The sequence below is a fragment of the Apodemus sylvaticus genome, chromosome 15 (assembly GCF_947179515.1).
Source record: "Apodemus sylvaticus chromosome 15, mApoSyl1.1, whole genome shotgun sequence".
In the NCBI taxonomy this organism is placed as follows: domain Eukaryota; kingdom Metazoa; phylum Chordata; class Mammalia; order Rodentia; family Muridae; genus Apodemus; species Apodemus sylvaticus.
Genome location: NC_067486.1, coordinates 79,759,159 through 79,780,650, shown reverse-complemented (window position 1 = coordinate 79,780,650; position 21,492 = coordinate 79,759,159).

Here is a 21,492-nt window from a genome sequence, read left to right as displayed (position 1 = left end):
CTAGAAAAATGTCTAGTCATTGTAATCTTCATATGTAAATTCTTTTTTACCAAATATGTTTCATTTTTACATCTTCTTAACATTTTCTTCTACTTGCCGGTTTTCTTAATATCATGAGACATAAAAACATTAACAAGTAAATTCTCCGTCTGTTGTGAGAAATTTCTCCCTGGAGGAAAGCTAAGCAATGTCTCCCCCCTTCTCAAAAGGTCCCAGTGGCAAACCAAAATTTGATTTTACCAAAGTGCACCTGGAGGGAACCCATGAGCTTATGGGGATTACTTACAGAGCATGGGTGAGCAGATGGTCACATGTGTGTGGCTGGTCTCAAAGTAGCCACACCTGGAAGTCCTCACAAGGTAGGCATTCCAGTTTCCCCACTGCTGTGCATGCAGAGCCCTCTCTTGTTGGTCTTCCCCAGCTTAAATATTTTAGCTCTTCCTCAACACCTCAAGGCCACTTGCAATTAGAGCAAAATTGCATACAACTGGCTGAGAGGTGTCTGGCTACTCAGTGAGGGTCCAAGATCCTCTCACCTGCTCCCAAAGAGGAACAATGAACAAGCCAGCTGTGGGCTTCAATGAACAGACATGGGTGGTCTTCTAAAGATGGCAGTTGCTTGGCTTAGAGGCTAATACTATGCAGGACCAACTTAATAAAAGAAAGCTGAATGAAATGTCATACCTGGAATAATATAGTAAATTAATATTAGCCATGTAATACTAGTAAAGTCTGAGACGTTGTAAGTTCCCAGGTAAATGTTACAGAAAGCACAAGGCAGTCAAATCCATGGTATGCTTTGTGTGATCCAGAGAATGGCCTACTGTAGCTGTGGCTTTGTTTGGATGTGTGTAGGCAGCAGAAACACACCATAAAACACCATCAAACAATGTACAAGACGCAGCAACACTAATCAAAGGACACCCAGGAAAAACCACTATGACTCTGGAGTTATAATCCTGACATTTATTTTATTAGGCAGAGGGTCTTCTCTATCCTCTCCATGGACTTACTGACAATAACTCTTATTTTATTATCATTTTGTTTTAGTTCCTGTAATCTACAGAATATGGATAACTGAGAAGTGATAACATCTCAAAGAACCTAGAAAGGGATGTTTTTCTTTTACGTCTGTCATTTGGTCATTGTAATTGGAACTTACAAACAAAAGCAAGGATACCTGGGGGTCAGTGGGCAGAAAGGCGCCATGAGAAGGGAAAGAATATTCTATCTCAGATTGAGAAAAACAAATTGGATACGTTAGGCAGAAAGAGCAGGCATTAAGACCTAGTTGAGCCCATCTACCTCCTACCCAAGCACGCTGACACCTTTAGCCTCCAACTATGGCAGTTTCTTACTTGCCTCAAGTCCTCAAGCATCTGTCAATCTATTTGGGGGCCCCACAAGGCCTAGCTATCTCACGGTGTTAGTTTCTGTTGGCAGCCGACTAGTGCTGGTGGCACATTGCTGAAAATCATCTAAGTTGCCTCTAGAAACCAACACATACACCATGCAAAATGAGATGCCATAAACCATCATGGAAGTCTCTGGTAACACCTCCAAAATCTGATATAGAAAATGCCTCAACTGATTGCCTGACAGTAGACCCTGGGTAGCAGTCTCATCTGGGTCTCCCATTTCCAAGATCCCATTGAGCATCTAGGGAAGTAAAAGCTCAAACCCAGAAAAAAGTTGGGATAAGCAACTGAATGCTTGTTGTGAGAGAAACTCTAGAGGTGAGGAAATCCCCTGAGGGCTCAGTGGCAGTGAGAAGTTTTAGGGTATCCCCATCTTGGCTCGGGCTACCTGGATTCATGAACAAAAGTGTCATTGAAGTCTCATGGTCCTTGCCATTTGATGATATCACAAGTCAAGGTGGCAACAGCGTTACTTTTTGCTTATGATGAGCTCAGGTCCATAATAAAATGAACCTGTCCCTCACTGGAGCACAAGTCCCATAGGGATCCATGTATCTCACAGATTAAATGTTGACAGTCACTCCCTTTATTATTTCAAATGAGCAATCAAGTTACATTAACAAATATAACAGAATAAGTTACCCTCAGGTATATAAACCCCAAATAGGAAAATAAAGAAACAGGAAGGAATTCCACAGTCTCAACTTCAGGAAGGCAAGTCTATATACCATAAGTTACATCTGTGAATATCAGGAGCCATCTCCCAGATCTTGGTTTAATCTCCCTTGGCTCCTAGGTACAAGCTCTTCCTATTAATCCCTCATGGAATAAGGCTATGCTGAGTCTAAATTTGGCCATGTCAATGCAAAAGCACTACTTTGCATCAAAGGGTATATGAGAGAGGTTATTCTGTAGTCAAATATAAGTAATCCAGATTGAGCTTACTGTAAATCCCATCCATGTCTTAACTTGCTAACAGTTTTTGTGTGTGTGTGCGTGATAATAGAACAAAGAAATTAATGAACCAAGATACTTTTCAAATACATTAGTGGGAACATCAGGCAGACAGTATCCAGAAAAGTGGGGAAATTTCTGCTGTAGGTGTTAAATGCTGATTACGTATCTTAGCCTTTTGCTAATACTGTCTATTCCCAATAATTTCTAATTGTTGTTATTAATAAATAAATAAATAAATTCTAATTATTCCCAATAAATTCTAATTATTATTTCTAATAATATTTAATAGCCACAAAGATATTAACTCATATACAGAGGAGGGCAATAAATTAAGAAAACTAGTTAGTTGTCCCAAGATAATGGGCCTGAAGAGATGGCTCAGCAGTTAAAACATTGTCCCCAAGCAGATAAAACCCAGCTCTGGATTTGCAACGTTCCAATTTCTCCATGATCACTGAAGTTCTAATTAAGCAGCCTTGCAGAAGGTTCTATAAAAATGTGATTCCTTCCAGAAACTTTATGTACAGCCTGTTCTGATTAGTTTTATGTCAACCTGACACAAACTAGAGTTATCTGAAAGAAGGGAACCTCAATTGAGAAAATGCCTCCATAAGATCTGACTGTAGGGCATTTTCTTAATTGGTGATCAACCGGGGAGGTTCCAGCCCATTGTGGGGTCATGATGGGATGGTGGTCCAGTGCTCTATAAGAAATCAGGCTGCTTGCCTGGGTAGCACAATGGTGTTGGCCCTGATGGTATAGACATAAGTGAGCGGGACCCAAGGGCAGGAGGGCTGGAGAGCTGGCCCCACCCCTTGCCAACTATAGCACCTAGGTGAGCTGGTCTAGGCAATGTGTTTGCCCTGGTGGTGTAGCTATAGGAGAGCTTTCAGGCTGACCAAGTCAGCTCCCACCCAAGCCAGATCCAGAGCTTTGAGTTGGTCCACCCCAACATCTACCTCATCTATGAACTACTGGAGCACATGAAGCAGGTAGTCCTATAGATCCAAAGCTGCAGGATCTGCATGATGTAGGGCAACAACAGGATAACTGGGAAGATCCAGTATTGATTGTGTAGCAGAAGCCAGAGGCCTTGAACCAGACTAGTGACTCATTGCAATGAACATTTGTAAGTAAAGATGTTTGGAACAAGGCTATACTGTGAGACACACCATGACACACTGCACCTTCCATGATAATTATGTTTGTTTGTTTCTTGTTTTTATTTATTTAATTTTGTTTTTCTTTTGAGGGGGACAATAAAAGGGCAAAGGGTGAGTATGAAGGGACAAAGAGATGAGTAGGATCACGGAGCATGATGTGAAATTCACAAAGAATTAATAGAACATTTTAAAAACTTAAAAAAAGAGAGAACTGGCTGAGCAACCTATAAGGAGCAAGCCTGTAGGCAGCTCCCCATGGCCTCTACACCAGCTCTTGCCTCCAGGTTGCTATCCTGTTTGAGTTCCTGACTGACATTCTGTGGTGGTTTGGATAAAACATGGCCCCCACAGGCCCATATGGAGTGCCACAATCAGGTGGTCTGGCCTTGTTGGAGGAGGGGTGTCACTAGAGGGTGTGTTTGGAAGTCTCAAAAGTTCAAGTATGTCACTGTCATTGCTGCCTTTGGATCTAGATGTAAAACTCTCAGCTCCTTCTCCAGTCTGCCTGCATGCCGCCATGCTGCCCATGATGATGATAATGGACTGATCCAGCCTCAAGTCAATGTTTTCCTTTGTGAGAGTTGCCATGGTCATGGTGCCTCTTCACAGCAATAAAACCCTAACTAAGACAGAAATTGGTACCAGAGACGTGAATATTATTGTGATAGGCCTGACCATGTTTTTGTTTAGAGGATGTGGACTCTGAGGATTTATATTAGAAAATAAGTTCAGCCCTTGAAGTGAGGCTTAATGGGCCATCTAAGTGGGAACAAGGAAAACAGTCGTGCTGAGAGTGATTGGAACTGTGGGGCCCTGGCTGAAGATGTTTCAGAAGAGAAGTGTGTTAGACTGTGGTTGTGATGTTTTGGTGGCCTCTATCTTCCCTCATTCAAAAATCTGCCTGATGCCAAATTGACGAGTTTTCAATTAGATGTGCTGACAGAGGAAAGTTCAGAACAACATAGTATTGACTCTGCTGTGTGGTCATTAGTGTTTGCTCTTACAAAAATCAGTAATAAAAAAGATAAAGTTGAAGGAAAAATAAAAAAATGTTCAAGGAGAAAAGGGACATTAGGGAGTGGAATGGAACTAAATCCTGTGATAAAGGAGATAAACAGCTAAATCCCGGGTTAAAGGACGTAAACAGATTGAAGAAAAGCCTGATATAATAAAGGGAGTGGAATAAAGGGAGTGGTGACCTCAGGGCAAGACCCCACCCCGCTAAACTTCCAACTTCTGAACAGGAATTAAAGAAAAGCTCAGAGCCAGGTGTGGTGGTGCACGCCTTCAGTCCCAGCACCTCAGAAGGAACTAAGCCAATTCCTTTGATGATCAATAGTGCTGTGGAAATGTAAGCCAAAAAAACTCCTTTCCTCCTCACCTTGCTCTTTGGTCATGGTGTTTGACCTTAGACAACACCAGAACCAAAAGTCCTGAGACAAGTGGGGCACTGCTATGACAGACCTGACCATGTTACTTTGGGGAGGATTGTAGAAGGGCTTTGGAACTTTGGGCTAGAAAAGCCACTTGAGTGTTGAGAGTTCAAAGAGCTGTTCTGGAGGATCCTGGAAGATGAGAATGTTGAGAGCCAGGCAGACAATGGAGGCCTTCTTGGGAAGTTTCAGAGGGAAGGGAAGGTTCTACAAGACCAACTGTGTGATGAATCTGGGGTCAATTGGGACTGAAGAATCAGCCATAATAAACAAGAGACTGGCACCATTAAAGTAAACCTTTGTCCTAGTGGGACATCTGGAGATGAGAAATTAATGGTGATTAAGAAGAGACCAGAATCACTGAGGTAAAATCTTGTAGAAAGAGTCTCCTGAGAATCTGAGAATGCCAGTGTGAGAATTAACACACAGAGGCTACCAAGGTTGTACCTCACACTGGCAGGTGAACTTGGTTGTGTAAAAGTTACCCAGGTGGTACTGGTTTTAAGAGCATGAAAGAGTCGTGAAGGAAGCTGAGGCTCAGCACTGTGAGATGCCAGAGAGGCCACTGGTGTAGGTGGGGCCTCGGTGGCAGGTGAAGTCCCAGGAGTGAGGGGTCTTGTAGACAAGCTGAGGCTTCGCACCTTGAAGACCACCCAGGAAGGTCTATTGGTGAAAGTGCAGCCCAGCGAAGCAGGAGAGCACAGCGTTTGGAGATGCCAGCGCCATGGGATGACCACCAAGAGCAGCAGCAGCCGTGGAGTGGAGCCAGCCAGAGCCTAGAATACAAGCTATGTGGGCTACAGAAGGCAAAGCTGGAAAAGTGATCCAAGCCCTTTGGAGGAGCCTGGAAGATGGTGTGTGTGCCAGACTTTGGACATTGGACTATTTATATTGTTGGCACTGGGTTTTGCTTGGTTCAGGTTATGGCTGTGCCTTGCTTGGTTCTTCTCTGTTGAAAAATGTAATTTAATTTTGACTCTTATAGGTTCCCACAGCTGAAAGACTTTGAAATTTTATAAAAGATCTTGGACTTTCAGACTGATTGGATGTTTTAAAGAGACTGTAATTTTTCTCTGTGGAATGGATACACATGAGAAATGGCTTACCTTGATTTAGACAAGTCATTTGACTTGGGGTATCCTGCTTTGTCCACTGCATTTTTCGGTGATTATCATATCATAATCCAGGCTGTATCTTGTAGGTGTGTCCATATTTTCTGAGATCTCATGGGGTTAACTGTTAAAGGCTCTGGGAATTCTTTCTGTCATTAACTTAATAATTAACAAACTTCTGACAGGATGGAGGGCTATATGGGTTGGTTATAACTGAATAGAATTAATGGCAGTAGTAAAAATCTATCAAGATAGGATAGGAAAGAGAATCTTAAGTAGCTTTGATAGGTTGTATAGGTATAGAAAAGCACGTTTTTGTGTTAGCAAAGAAACATTTGGCTAGGATCTGGCAAACCTGGCTGTTGCCAGGTAACTGTGGGGTGGAGTTTATACAGAATGCTAACACCATCCCTGGGCAGTTGGTCCTGGGTATTGGCATTTATTCTAGGCTCTGTCCTGCAGTTACCTGGCAACAGCCATGTGTGCCTGACTCACTATAAAAGGTGATCCCTCCTCCCTCCCCCCTCTCTCTCTCTTGCCCTTGCTCTGTTCTCTTGCCCCTTACCCCCTTCTCTCTCCATGTGCTCATGGCTGGCCTCTTCTCCTCCCCCCCTCCTCTCTGCCTTTTTCTAGCTCTACTCCCTCAACCCCCTCCCCATGCCCTGAATAAACCCTATTCTATAGATATAGCTGGTCCCTCAGTGGGGAAGGGATGCCTCAGCATTGGCCTGCAGAGGCACCTCCTTCCCCGACACCTGATTGCACATCGGCCAAACCTATTCCTTCTCTCTTTATTTTTATAAAACACAACACTGGGTTCTATAAGAATGCAGGCTGAGCAGGCCATGGAAGCAGGCCAGTAAGAAGAACCCCTCCATGACTTCTGCATCAGCTCCCGGCTCCTGGCTCCCGGCTCCAGGTTCCAGCCCTGCATGAGTTTCTATTGTGACGTCCTTCAATGGTGGACTGTGATCTGGAAATGTAAGCTGAGTTAATCCTTTCCGTCCCATCTTGTTTGGATGTTTCATTCCAGCAATAGTAGCCCTGACTAAAACACAGAGATAAAAGATATAGAAGCCAACTTTTTCTTTAAGGAAGAGCAAACAGAGGGCTCCCATTGTCTAGACTGTCTAAAGCATTGGCTTTATAAAAAGCAGAAGAGAAAGAGTTGCAGGAAGTACCACCTTTAACATCTCAGGTTGGAAGATGTATAGAAATGGCCGCTCCTAATGTGTTTTAGATTTAGAATGTACTGCTTTTGAAGTGATTTTCCATTCTCTTGTAGGGGCAAGAGAAAGGCTTAGGATATATGGGGAACCAAGTCTTGATGACGTCTCTTCAGAAAAAACACCTACTGTTCCTTCTGACACAAAGGGGGCTATGGATGAGTCTAGGTTATTTTTTTTTTAATTAAAAATGATGCCTCTGTATGTGTGTGTGTATGTGTGTGTATATATAGCAGAAGAACCAGAAGAGGGAATTGGTCGGAAGAAATAAGTATTAGAGACAGTTGTGATCCACTATGTAGGGACTGGAAATTGAACCTGGGTCCTTGGGAAGAGCAGCCCGCAGATAGCCTTTGAGCCATAGCTTCAACCCTGAAAGAATTGGAGGTTTTGGCTTTTTGTTTGTTTATTTGTTTGTTTGTTTAATTTTTTGAGACAGGTTTTTCTGTATCACCCTGGCTGTCCTGTATTTGCTTTGTAGACTAGGCTGGCCTCAAACTCACAGAGAGCCACCACCTGCCTGTGCCCTTAAGTGCTGGGATAAAAGGCATGTGCCACCATGCCTAGCCAGGAGTTCTATCTTAAGTGCCAGTGGCACTTAATACTCAGTGGGTCTCTCTCCAAAAAAATCAAAGCCAGAGAAACCAAGGTCACAAGTAAGCTGCCTCAGGAGGACAGACCAGCAAGTGACATCAAGGAAAACTTCCCAAGAGTTCAAGAAGGATCCCACAAATGTCACTGGTAAAGGGACAGAGAAACAGGTCCAGATGTCTACCTCACTGTGAACAACCAGCCTGCCTCCTCCTAGGCTTAAAAGCCACCTCATAGTAAAGACAAACAACGTTCATTCCTGTTAATGATTAGATCTGTTTCTTAAGGATTGGTCTCTGCCCCACCTGTAACCTGAACTACCAATGGTTCTGTATGGCCTGTTCCAGGATACAGCACCTTGTCTTTGTTTCAAATGTTGTTTATAACCATCTTGCTACCCTACCTTTGTTTCAAAATGCTATATGACCACTTGTGACTATCTTGTTCTGCCCACCTTGTGACCATGTCTTTCTTTCAGGAGGGACTGACTTGTTAAGCTTGAGTTCTGTTCTGCTCCTGTAACCCCACCTATTTTTGCCCTCCAAATCCCCCATGTGGAAACTGCCTGCCCTGGAGCTATAAAAGCATTGTCTTCCTCACATCCAATACTGATGATCTCTTGAACCCCACCTTAGGTGGAGGCAGCCCATGTACATGAATATAAAAAAGATTGCATTAATTAATTATTGGGATTCATTAATTTAATTAATTTGGCCATGATAATTTGGGTCAGGGGTTTTTCTCCTTCCATCTTTAAGATTAATGACTAGCTTCAGGAATCCCCTAGGCTTTTAGAAACACCAAGTAAGGCCAAACCAGAATTTGTGGATTTAACAATGAACAGGATTTAAGGACCAAGTAACCAGCAGAGTAAAGCAGAGATGGAAACTGTATTTAAAGATACTTGAATGCAGGCTTAAGTATGGGGTTTGAGAGACAATGCATGCAGAGTAAATTATGACAGACTCCCATGGGGAGGGGGAGGGGCACTTCCCAGTGGAAAGAGGGAAATGAGGTGAGGAGAATAAGACTTTAGTTCTCTTGGCATCAGCCAGCACTACTCTCTGGTGGCTCTTCAGTTTCACCTCAAAAGCAGGCTAAGAAACTGTCAGTCCTAAGGGAACTTAGGACAAGTGGCTAACTGTGGCCTCTCAGCTCACTCAGTACCTGTGGCTCCCCTCAGCTCTTGATGACCCCACCCTAACCCTCTCCAGCCCAGGGGTTTGGCTTCCTTCCCTTTCACAGATACTCTTTCCTGCAAACCCTGCCATTTCAGCTGCACCCTTTTGTAGGTCCCCTGGTTCCCTTGGGATTTTTTGTTGTTGTTGTTTTGGGTTTTTGGTTTGGTTTGGTTTTGGTCCCCTTGCCCCCCCTTCTCTTCCTCTCTTGTTCCCCCACCCCCACCCCTATCCTCCTGTGACACAGTTCAGTCTGTGGGTCATGTTTAGTCCACTGCTCTCTCTCCCTGCTCTGGACTCTCTGTACACTCTCATGTCTACACTAACAACTTCCTTCTCTTACTCTCTCATATCTACAGCCGCCACCTTCTCTTCAGCTGTGCCTTGGAGTCCTCATGTCCTCTTGTTCATCCAGACACTTTCCCTCCTCCTTCCTTTCTCTTTTAATGAAGGGCATATGTGAGGTGGTTCTGGGAGGCTTTGGGTGGGATTATAATCTGATAGACTCAAACCAAAGGCCACCAGGTTTGCACAGAGTTAGTACATGTCCTTTTCTTGCAACAGGCTTTCTGTCATGATTCCTAGAAAATTGCAGGTTATGGCTGGAAATGGAGAAGGTCTAAACAACTGGTAATCAAGCTGGAATTCTTGGTTCTGTACTGGCGAAGGTGTCAACTGGGTTCCAGAGTGAGGCTCCGTCTTTCCTTCTCATGATCCTCTGGTTTTTAAACTGTCTAAGTGATGGGTTTTGAAGATAGAGAGATATGATTGTTAAATATAGTAGTGAAAAGAGCAGCAACAGTCTGTGAAAGAAAAGTTGACACGTGATTCCCTTCAGAAAACTCGGGTTATTAAGAGATAGCCCTTGAAATCATGATCAGGGCTTAAGGTGGGGGAGGGGACACTGGATAGAAAAAGGTACAATAGATAGGAGAGGCCAAACATAGCCATCTTAAAGGGAGGGGAAGCTTCCCTTTAAAGCCAGGAGGAGCTCCTTTAGGAGTGAGACTAGGGCCTGCAGAGTGCTCAGTCCCACAGGGAGCACATATACTGCGCCCTCCTTCCAAGGCCCAGGGATAATTGTGGAATAGGGGCAGAAAGACTGTAAGAGGAGAGAGTTGGTCGGTTATAAGGAAAAGATGTCTTTTGGACACAGGAGAGCAGCTGCTCATATGAACTCGCAGTGGCTCTAGCAGTACGCACAGAACCTGTGAAAGCCTGAGCCACACCAAATCCCAGCAGGAAGATGGGGAATGGGCACAAGATCCCGCCCGTGGACATGAAGATATTGTAATTGTTAGATCCTGGCAGAGGGAGAGACAGTTTCCATCAAGGGTGTTGCCCCTAGCAAGTCAACCATGCTCTGATGGAAAACCACATATGCAAGAATATTTGGACAACACAAATCAGCTTTGATGGGTTTAAAAAAGAAAACCACAAAATTTTGTGGGAGGGAGTGTAGATGTGGGAAGAGGGTGGATAGGATCAAGATACTTATGAAAGGCTCAAAAAAATAATTTCAAAAAAGAATGAGAATAAAAGACAGAGAGAGAGAGAGAGAGAGAGAGAGAGAAGACAGTACCACCCAAGAGAGAGTGGGGGGAGACCAAAGAATTGTCAGGGAAAAAAATCCCTAGAGCAAGCCCCAGAACAAAGCAGGAATCAGACTTTTATAAATTTGGAAGGATGATGGGAAGTTCACATCACATCATTTAGTTCATCATAGCGTGTGTTTGACAAAGAGCATGTGTTGTGGTGTTTGAATCCACTGGGAAAGACCAAAGACTTAGACTCAATTCAAATTTAGATTAAAGGAATGTATTCTTACTGCTAACAGAAGCACCTCAGCCTTACAGCCAACCAGTATGTGAGCTTAGAAAGGTGGTGTGGGAAGCAGACAATTACCTATGGGAGGCACAGCTGGGCACGAAGACTGACTTTCCTCAGCTAACTCCCTCTTTCCCATTGCACAGTAATAAAAAGACTGCTTTGTGGCTGTAGTGGATTAATCTGCTCTAATTGCTGTCCAGTGGCAGGTTCCTCACTACCTGCCCCAGTGCTCTGGATTCTTTTTGTTTTGTTTTGTTTTTTGTTTTTTTGTTTGTTTTTTGAGACAGGGTTTCTCTGTGTAGCCCTGGAACTCACTCTGTAGACCAGGCTGGCCTCGAACTCAGAAATCTGCCTGCCTCTGCCTCCCAAGTGCTGGGATTACAGGCGTGCGCCACCACGTCTGGCTGGTAGTGCTCTGGATTCTTGAATGAAAGACACACACACACACACACACACACACACACACACACACACGAGAGAGAGAGAGAGAGAGAGAGAGAGAGGGAGAGACAGAGACAGAGACAGAGACAGAGACAGAGAGACAGAGATAGACACAGAGACACAGACACACACAGAGACAGAGTCAGAGACAGAGAGTTATATTTAATATGCCTTAGTCAGCTGAATGGTTGGGATGGTTGGCTCACTGCCAAGCTTTCACATTGCTAATGCCCCCCTCCTATACTTTTGAGTTATTATTTACTAAAACCTATATTCCATCTTTGCTACCCTAGCCCCACTCTTCCCCAGCTCTTACATGACTAGAGTGCCTGTCTTCCTGCTGCTCTCAAGCCTGGATCTTATTCCTTCCGGGTCAGGGCAATTCTGCTTCTTATTCAGTGCCTAAAGTCCTGCCTCTGTCTCCCTGCCCACCATTAGCTGTTGGCAACTTTATTCATCAATCGGAACCAGCTGGGGGCAGGGACCCTTACTGTCTTACATGTGGGATTCTTGTACAATTTGGGAACCCAAATAACATAATACAAGCATTAAACCAAATCCACAACACCACTTCCTCCCAGTCCCAGGACCATTGGTTTATAAAAGCAGAAAACAAGCAGCCAGAGGCCTCACAGCAAGAACGCCACCATCCTATTTTCATCTCACTGAGATCTCACAAGCCCACTGAGGGGTGCCTGGTGCCATATTACATTTCTTTAGCCATCAAAGGGAGTTACCTGTAAATTATTACACATGTCTGAGCAATCTGGGACAGTGCCACTGACTGACTGACAGAACAGGCAATAATAACACAGCGCCATCAGACGAGTGATGGATGCCACAGCCCTGCCTTCCCACGGGCTCTTTATTGCATGGATTAAGCCATTGAGTAACTTTGAAGTACAGGCTGACACTGAGCCATCATACAGCCAATGTCTTAAGAATTGATCTTTCCCTTAATGCTAACAGCCAATTTAGGATGTTCAAGCCAATTGTGCTGCCAAAGAGCAGTAGGGGAACTGGCCCAGCTACTGCACTTAAAAGGGTGGTGAGCCAACGGAGACCAAGGAAGAAGAGGTTACTCCCAGTCAGAGGCTCAGCTCACTCTTTTGCCCTGTTGTTTAAGTTTTTCTGAATCCAGCGTTTCCCAAGTAATTCCTGATTTATTGGCATAAAAATGACATTTTTAGGGGCTGGAGAGATGGCTCAGTGGTTAAGAGCACTGGCTGCTCTTCCAGAGGTCCTGAGTTCAATTTCCAGCAACCACAGGGTAGCTCGCAACCATCTGTAATGGGGATTTGATGCTCTCTTCTGGTGTGTCTGAAGACTGCAACAGTGTAGTCACATATATAAAATAAATAAATCTTTTAAAAATTGGCATTTTTAATCTAAAGCCATAAAAGCCCTCCTCATTTAAGAGTAATCAATCTAGTCCTTGCTGGTTTTGGAAAACCATTTCTGCTAAGGAATCTATTTGGTGCCCCTATGGAGTTCTTTAGTGTTTTATACCTTGGTCTACCTTAGTTCAGGGTTTTAAAATTCTGATCTTGGATAATTAGGGCCTTCAGGCCCAAAACACCTGCACCTGTAATACTGCAATTCCTGCATTCACCAGAGCTGAAATTCTTTTTCATTTGTTTATTTGTTTACCAGGCCCTGGTGAATATATACATATTCACTTTATATCCAGATTGCACACCCCCCACCTCCCACCCCCGTCCCACCCTTACAAATCTCTCCCCATATTACTCCCTTCCCTTTTCGTCAGAAGTACCCCCTTGGGTATCACTCTCCTGGGACATCCAGTTGTAGCAGGACTAAGAGCTTCCTCTTTCACTGGGGCCCAATCAGGCAGTCCAGGTCGGAGTAGGGAATCTAATGGGAGGTAACAGAGTCAGAGTGTGTTGGCTCAGTCACAGGGGAAGGTGGTGAGGGCGATAGGCTGCTTTGCATGTCTCTGATCACCTGCTGCCATGCCTGTAAGGACTTGAGGAAGGAAGGATTAGACAGTTCAATAGCTTTCAGCTGTCCTTGAGCAGGAATGAGTGGAGGATTCATCCAAACATTATTTCAAATGTTTTCAGCTTATCTCTGTAGGGAAAGCATCAACAGTAGGGAGCAACTCTATCTGGCTTTCACCAGTCTCTGCCCAGAACATAGTCAAAGAATCTTTAACAATTCTGTGTTCTACCTGTCCTTACTCTGTGGTCTATAGGCACAGTGCCCTTTCTAGCGGCACTTCTTTGTTGAGATTGCCAGGCCCTGAAGGCTGGGCTGTTGACAGGCCCCATTAAGAGAGGAGGCCAAATTGGGGAATAACGTCCATCAGTAACTGTTTAATAACATACACTAGCTGTATCCGACCTGGAAAGAAAGGCTTCTACCCATCTATGAAGACTAGTCCATGCTGGTAGCCAAGTCTTGTTGAGTAAAATTCAGTAAAATCCAAGCCCAGGTGTTGGCTGTGACTGTGTTCCTTTTCTCCAATCCTACGAAGAGCTGATTTTCTTCCTTTTTCATTCATTTGGGCACAAGCAACACAGCAGTTGGTAATTTGTTTAACCCTTTCATCCAGGTAGCTTAGGAAGTATCTGTCTCTGATCAATTCCTTTAATCTGGTTGATCCTAGGTGTGTGGACTGGTGAATGTGTGAGAGAAAGGACATCCCCAGGCTGTCAGATAGGATAGTTAGGACACCTTCTGGAAGAACCTATAGTCTTCTGTCTTAGATTCCTGTTGTCTAGCCCAGTTTTCTTCCTCATATGTCATAGTGCAATCTAGCAGGTCTGGATCAGGCAAAAGGGTGAGAACTGAGCTGGGGCCAACGTTTGTAGTGGCCAAATCCTGGCTCAGTGGCTGCTCTTCTGCCATGGTATCAGTAAATCTGCTGCCCCGGGCTTCAGTCAAGTCCCCTTCTGGTGCCCTGGGCAATGGATGATGGCAAGTCTTTCTGGCAACCAGATAGCTGCTAAGAGGACTGACATCTCTTATTTTCAGTCTCCTTTCTTGCTCCTGGTATAAGAAAGACACTGTGAAATCTTGCAGTGGCAAAGGCATACTGGTTGTCATTGTAGATGTTCACAGCCCAACCATTTCCCCAACTTAGTGCCTGAGGCAAGACTACCAGTTCTGCCTTCTGAGCAGATGTCCCCTGAGACAGAGCTTGGGCCCAGACTACCCCTGTGAGTGTCACTATGGCTGCCTCTGCATACCTCATCCCACACTGCACATAGCTGCTCCCAGCAGTGAATAATGTTGCACCCGCCTTTCCAAGGGGCGGGTCTCAGAGATCTGGCCATCCATACTGCAGGTTGTCAAAGACCTGGATACAGCTGTAAGCTCCTGTTCAGACTCAGGCAAAGGTCTATTCCCTTCAGCCACTGACTCATTCCTGAGATGAAACACGGAAGTCTGGCAATCAAAAGTTATTATTTGGCTACACTGGCTACCCTCTCCAGTCATGGCTTACCAACTCACCCTACCACAGACTTACCATTTTCTCCTTTAAAACCCACTCCTGCAAAGAATACCTGCTGCTGTTTGCTGTCCGCCTTCACCTGATCCAGAGGCAGCCTCCCACCTCCTACTTGTGCTCTTGGGTAATAAATCTCCTTTGTGCTGAGAATTTGGTGTCTGAGTGTGTCCTTTACCAACTCTGAGGATTCTCTGTTCCAAACTCTTCTGAATACCATAGAAGGCAAAAACCTCATCCTGGGGACCTGATAGTGAGCAAGCTGTGTATTGGTCCCCTGTGGGTCCAGGTCTACTCCACTACTGGGCATGGCCTCTCAGGGAGGCAGAATGCAGGGAGTTTCTGCTTATCCCATGCTGCAGCCAGGGTGGGTGGTGGCCTGCATGGATCCAGTAATAGCACAGTCTGAGATATGGGAAAACTGGAGCTGACTCAGGGTTCCCTGGGCCTGCAAGGAGGCTGGGGCCATGGATTTTCAGACTCTCAGACACCCAAGTACCACTGGGAGTGGTGGGAGAACAGAGAAGGGAGTTGGGGGCCCATGGGCTGGGGACAGTGTTTAGCCCGGGGCCGGCAAAAAGGGGGAGCTCTAGCTTGTCTCGTGGATGACTGTCCTTAGTCTGGCGGAGGCGGGCTATGGTTCAGAGCACAGAGAGGCCTTCTATGGTTTTATAGTCGAAGGCCTTCCTCATGGATCCCCATGGCGGATTTTGGTGAAGGAGAGAGTCCATGGTTCTAAATAGTTTATTGGTTGTTCATGGTGGGAAATGAATGAACAGCGTACCAAACCCACTTCTCAGGGCAGGTCTGAAATTAAATACCTTTTGCAGGGAGGAATGTCTAGAACAGGAAGCTTATTGACTAAGCCTTCCAGGCCTCTAGGTACCTTGTTAGCATGGAGAACTCTGTTCTGGGCCTATGTGACCACAGGTCACGTTTCTTTATGTGAGGTCTGCAGCAGGTGTTCCAGGCTAGGAATCTGGCAGGGAGCAGAGAGTTACCTAAGTCTCAGGTGTGTGAGTATCCAGGTCTCAACCTGCTCTACCTAGCCAAACTTCCTGGCATGGAGGCAGTCTGGTTTCTGGTTGAGCTAGGTTTGAAACCCCAGTGATGCCACAGGTGACCCTGCATTGAACAGTAGGTGTTTTGCCACACTCAGGCACACCAGGCCCCTGACACGAGGCCGCAGTGCTCCATAGGTCTATGGCTATCAGCCAAGTAAAGGCAACACTCCAAGGCCCTCCACAGGTAGAAAACGTGATCTCAGGTCACATAGCCTCAAGACATCTCCATTTTAATGATGTACCTAAAGGTCTAAAGGGCTTAGCCAATAAACTCCCCTTCCCAGATACTCCTCCCTGAAAAAGGTATTTAACCTCAGGCCTGCCCTGAGAAAGTGGGGTACAGTTTTACTCATCACCACTCTCAGCCATGACAATAAATGCCTTAAAACCATGGGCTGTCTCCTTTCATCAGGATGCGCTGTGGGGAGCAATGGAACAGGCCTTCGTCTAAAGAGTCACGTCTAGTCTCCCACAGAAGGCCTCTCAGAGCTTCCAGGCATGGCCTCCACCAAACCAATCCACAGGCCAAACAAACCAAAGACTCTCCTCCCCTCGGGGCCCAGCTGGAGCTCCCCTCTCTCCCCCTCAGACCTGGGCTAGATCCAACCCTCTGCTCCTACTCCATTCTCAGATTTTCCAAGGCATCCAGCGGCATCTGGGGTGTCCAAGACTTTGAGAACCTGACAGCCCTGGCCTCTGTGTAGGTCCAGGGACCTCCCCCCCAGCTGGCTCCGGCCATGTCTGGGGACCTCAGATTACTCTCCCTCACCCCCGGAGCAGGCTCCTGTGGTTTCCCATAGCCTGACACCCACCCTAGCTGGCTTGGGGAAAGTGCAGTCAAAACTTCCCAAGTCTTGCCTTGCTGAGCGGCCCAAGCCCTGGGGTGGATGCAGACTGGCCATCCTGATGCAAGAGGGTCTGGGCAGCCCCTCCCAAGTCTGAGTTAGAATCAGTACACATTTTGTCACCCTGTTTTGTTTATCCACAAACAAGTGAAAATGTCTATTTGATGGGGCTAACATCAAAGCTCTTTTGAATTTTGAAATGCTTCCTCTCCCTGTCCTCTGACCTCAGAGGGCCATTTTCTCCCAGGCTCTGGCACAATGGCTTTGCTGTTTCAGCAAAGTTGGGTGTCCACAGTTTGCAATGTCTGAATGTATCCAGGAATTCTCTCACCTGCCTCTTGCCCTATGGTGTAGAGATATTTAGAGTAGTTTGAGTCCTACTTGTGGACAAAGTTCTGTTGTTACCCTCTAGGCAATATCCCGCATAAGTTACATTATTAGAGCACATCTGGACCTTTCTTGCTGACCCAGCTGCTGGAGCGTTTATAGCAGCTCCTCCATGGGATGTTGGCATTTCTCCAGGGTGCGTGTAGTGATGAGATCATCCACATACTGCAAGAGGGTGACATTCGGGTGCCCTTGGCAGTACTCTAGCAGATATGCATTAAGAGATTCATCAGAAAACAATGTTGGGGAATTTTTAAATCCCTATGTCACCTGATTTAGGACAAATGCAAATATAGGCTGACTCATATGAGCCAGAGGAAGAGATAAAAAAGCATCTTTCAGATCCAGGACAGTATAAACCACTGGCTCTCAATCTTCCTAATGCTTTGACCTTTAATACAGATCTTCATGCCCAACCATAAAATTATTTTCATTGCTACCTTATAACTGTAATTTTGCTAGTGTTACGAATCACAATGTAAATATCCGTGTTTTCTGATGGTCTCAGGTAACTCCCATGAAAGGGTCACTTGTTCTAATAGTCTAAGCAGTGTATAAAGATTTAGTAATATTGTATATTGTACAGAGCCATACTGGGGTGTCATGCAACTTGGTAGGAACTCGACATTGATCAAGGTGAACTTCCTCTCCTAGCCTTTGCTGAGCAGGGATTCCTGTGCTAGCCAGGATCCTGCTCCACCTAGAGTGGAGCTCTCAGAGTGAAGGTGAAGTTCATTGGTCCTCCAGGTCTACGAATTCATGAATTAAGCAGATGATCCACCCAGCTGCCTGAGCAGTGGAGCCAACCAACCGCCAGACCACCTCCCCAGAACACATCCTGGAGTCTGGGGGAGGGGGCTCACCCAAACTCTTAAATTGTCAGACCTCCATTACACTTGGGCCTTGATCAGCATTGGGTTGTCCTGGCCTCCATTCTTTTCTCTGTCCCCCTCCCATCTATCCCGAGCTTCTCTTCCAGGGACCCAGTTTGCAGTAACTGCTGGCAGCTACAGTATATATAGACTCCACTCACTTATTTACTTCCTTTAAGTCCTGAACAGGTTGAAAGCTTTTAGAGCCTGGCTTAACAACTGGGAACAACGGAGTGTCCCATGAGAGTGGACAGGCACTACGGTCCCTGCTTCTGTAAGGCAGCTGATGCGTTTCCTGATGTCTGATTTGACCTCCGTTGAGAAGGGACATTGTTTTACTATTTCAGGTTGAGCTGAGCTAGAGAGTGGAACAATAATTGATGCTTGATGGGAAGGCAGTTCGGGGAGGTTTAGTTTTTGTTTGTCAGGAGAGAGTCAAGCATTTCTAGTTTTTCAGTATCGATTTCTGTCATTTTGTCTTCCTCTGACAAGGGGCAGGTCACTGAGATGGCTGAGCGTGGACTTCCCAGGTAGAGCAATTTTATTCCCGTCAAATGTGATGGTGGTACCAAGCTTTCTCAAGAAATCTCTACCAACTAGAGGATGTGGGCAATATGGCATTACAATGAAAGAGTGTGTTCCTGTTCCTCATTCAACGTCTTGGATTTAAGCAGGCACCAAAAACTACCATTCTATCCAGGACTTACAGGAAGTAAATAAACTTGAAATCTGTTAGGAAATATAATGCTGAGAGGAGGTGTACCTTGGGCAGCCCGTGCCAAGGTGTATCCCTGAGTAATTACCCCATGCAATAGACCTGGTGTGAAAGGGGTTTGTTGGGGGAAGGGAGAGGAGTGAGGACTTGGGAAGGGGTAGAGGCAGATGAGTGGGCGTGCAGACAGACAGACAGATGAGAGCAGAGTCATGAGGGCAGAGAAAAGGGGGGCAAGCAGAGGACAGAGAGAGAAAGAGAGTGCTGTGGTGGCAGCAGATGCTTGTATCCGGCACACATACCTGACTGAGGCGGGACACAATGATATAAGCAATTGCTATGTTCCTGAGGGCAGGCCAACAGAACTGTCTGTAGCTAACCAAAATCAGGAGCTAACACCAAAATTCTGTAAGGAAAAGCTTATACTTTTATGGCCAGGCCAGACTTACACTCGCCTCAGGAGTAGAATGAGAGTGGCCCAGACCACAAACAAAAGGGCAAACAAGCAAGAGATTTTTAAAAAATGGAATTTTGCAGTTATTTTTATGATCACAGGCAAGGTACATGTTTCGTGGTTATGATCAGATAGTTAACATACATGAAACATTTTATGGTCAGTCAGTTCTCAGAACAACGGAAACAATTCGTGATGTGTAATAGACAAGATTATTGAGGAACAAACAAACAAAAAAAACCCAAGTTGACCTCTAGATAAGGACAAGACCAAAGTCTAACATTGTTTAACTAAAAGAAAAATGGAGTCAGCCATCCCTTAACTATCTACTTCTCATTTGACGGTCCAGGAATAGGTGACTACTTGAATGGTAATTTTCTCTTTAGTGATGGGGCCCTGAGGTTGGGTCAGCACTGAATGGGCCGCACCTGTGTCTACCAGCTGTGTTTTGTAACTTTCTGTGAATACCAGGGGCTGACTTGATACCAGGGGCATTCCTAATAGCACAACAGTTCTCTGGACTGTCTGGGGCAATGGGCTTGAACCTCTGCTATGTTGTTCCTCTGAGGTGCTCTGGGAGCCCAGCAGGGGATTCCTGACTTTCCTGGGTCATCACCTCCATAACTTTTGACATGTTTGTCAGTCTTCTAACTGATGCTCTTATTCTAGTCAGGAGGATCTGTTGCTTGGTGTCATGTGCTCCCCTCACCTTGATCAGAGTCCAACAAGATTAAGAGCAGTATTTGCTTGACCCTCATTTCTGCATCCAATCCTGTAGCTCCTAGACACACAGAGGCTTTTTTGGTCTCTATCATGATTTGGTCTCTCTCTGCAGAAGCAAAGAAAGTACCCAGGAGTGGCTCACAGTCTACCCAGGTGGGCTGATGGGTGAAGAAAACAGCTTCCAGCAAGTTAAATGAGGGCCTGGATCTTCTCTGAAAAAGAAGGATTCTAGAATTTCTAGTTATAAAGATCACTGATGTAAAAGGAACATAAACTAAAAAAGGGTCTAGGCCTTTGTCTCTCTCCCACTGGTCTCTTCCCCCTCCAGAGGTTGGGGCCAGCTGGGAGGTACCTCTCTGAAATGGAAGACAGCCTGCCTTGGCTGGGGTGGAGTGTAGTCCTTTTCAGGTATGGGGAGGTCAGGGCCAGGCAGGCAGGGGTGAGAGCAAATCAGGATAGACACAAGGGACCAGAGGATAGGTTTCCCCTTCAGGCACAGTTGGATCCTGAACTGGCCGGTGCGGGGATTGTAAGGTTTCCACCTCCTCTTCTGCTCCGTGGGAACTAAAACAGAGAGACTCATATTTTGCCAAGATTTTTCCTCAGCCTTTGGCCCACAGGCTTGGTAATTAAAAACAGATAAAACAGAAGAGCCCTGCTTAAGTACGTAACACTTCAGCCATGGTGGGGGCTCCAGAAGGAGGGAGAGCCAGATGTCCATGTTAGGAAACTGATCTGGGGGACCAGAATTCGCTGTGACTCCCTGCCAGACTTTCCTGGCAATTTAAGGAGCAAATGACCTCCCTCCCCCCCACCCCCGTAGCCACCCCACATCAAGGGTGAGACCCTGTAGTCTGCATAGGCTGAAGAGCTTCTGTGGTGACAGCTTAGCTCCGTATTCCACCTTATGGAGCGCTGAGGAGTGTTGCAGAATGCAGTGCGGGGGCAACTTAGTTGTGCTTGGTCCAGCTCCTGTCCCTGCCGTTAAACCTGAAAACACAAATCCAGCAGAGAGTAGACAACAACACACAACAGTGCCCCAACACAGTCAGAGGAGACCAAGCAAACTCGACAGAGATGTATGCTGGCTGCCTTCATTTGCCACCAAAGCCGGAAGGGCAAAACACACTCCTTTTCTTTGAGATAAAAGTCTATGATTGCGTCCAATCTTCCTATCTATCTATAAATATCCAGACTCCAAAACAAAACAGAACCATTTACCAGTGAATCTGAGTTTCAGATGTGTGTTGCCCGGCAGTTTTTACTTGTTTTGATTTTAATGTACAAATTTTTGGTTGTCGTAGTTTGAGGTGCCCAGAGCCTTTCAAGTCTGCTTTGGACTTGCTTTCTCAGGGCCTATCCCCTACTAGTGACTGTTAATTTGTGACAGCCATTGTCATATGCATCCCAATCTTCCAAATCTCCCAGGGCTTATCCCTTTGGGGCTTCCTAGCCTCCTGAGACCTATCCTTTTACTGGTTCCCCATGTAGGGCCTATCCTGGATTCCTAGCCCTGAATCTGGGTTCTCCCAGGAATTTTGCTGGGGCCTCAAAATGCTGTAGCATTTAAATCCACTAGGGGAGACCAAAGGCTTAGACTCAATTCCAATCTAA